Below are 473 nucleotides of genomic sequence, written 5' to 3'. Positions count from 1 at the left end.
TGCTGAGGCGGAGACGGTGGTCTCGGCTGTTAACGAAGGGCTGGGTGTGTGCCCTCATCCTCCACCAGCCTTAAGAAACAGAGCTTTCTGCTTCCTCCTCTTCTGAATATATATAGACACACACACACACACATATATATATATATAGCTGCAGCCCACCTCCCTCCTCCTTGTTTCAAAGTCTGTGTCATCACTGCATCTTGCCCCCGTTTACACCAGCAAGCTGACGGAGGTGCCAGCAAACCCTCCCGCCTCGGCGGGAGTCTCCAGGCAGCAGCCTTATCTGTAATCAAACTCACCCCCTTTTTCCCAACCTCAAGCCCTTACACCATCCCCATTTGGCTCGCCCTCCTGAGATGTTTTAAATGAGATTCTAATTTCTTCAGGTCAGGGATGATCTTTTATCACATCTGGTACAACACTTACCACACTCAGGCCCAGGTAGCATGGGACCTGCAGGCATAATTACAGTC

This window comes from Mesitornis unicolor, unplaced genomic scaffold, assembly GCF_000695765.1.
Source record: "Mesitornis unicolor isolate BGI_N332 unplaced genomic scaffold, ASM69576v1 scaffold41293, whole genome shotgun sequence".
NCBI classification, from domain to species: domain Eukaryota; kingdom Metazoa; phylum Chordata; class Aves; order Mesitornithiformes; family Mesitornithidae; genus Mesitornis; species Mesitornis unicolor.
This window is presented reverse-complemented; position numbering follows the sequence as displayed.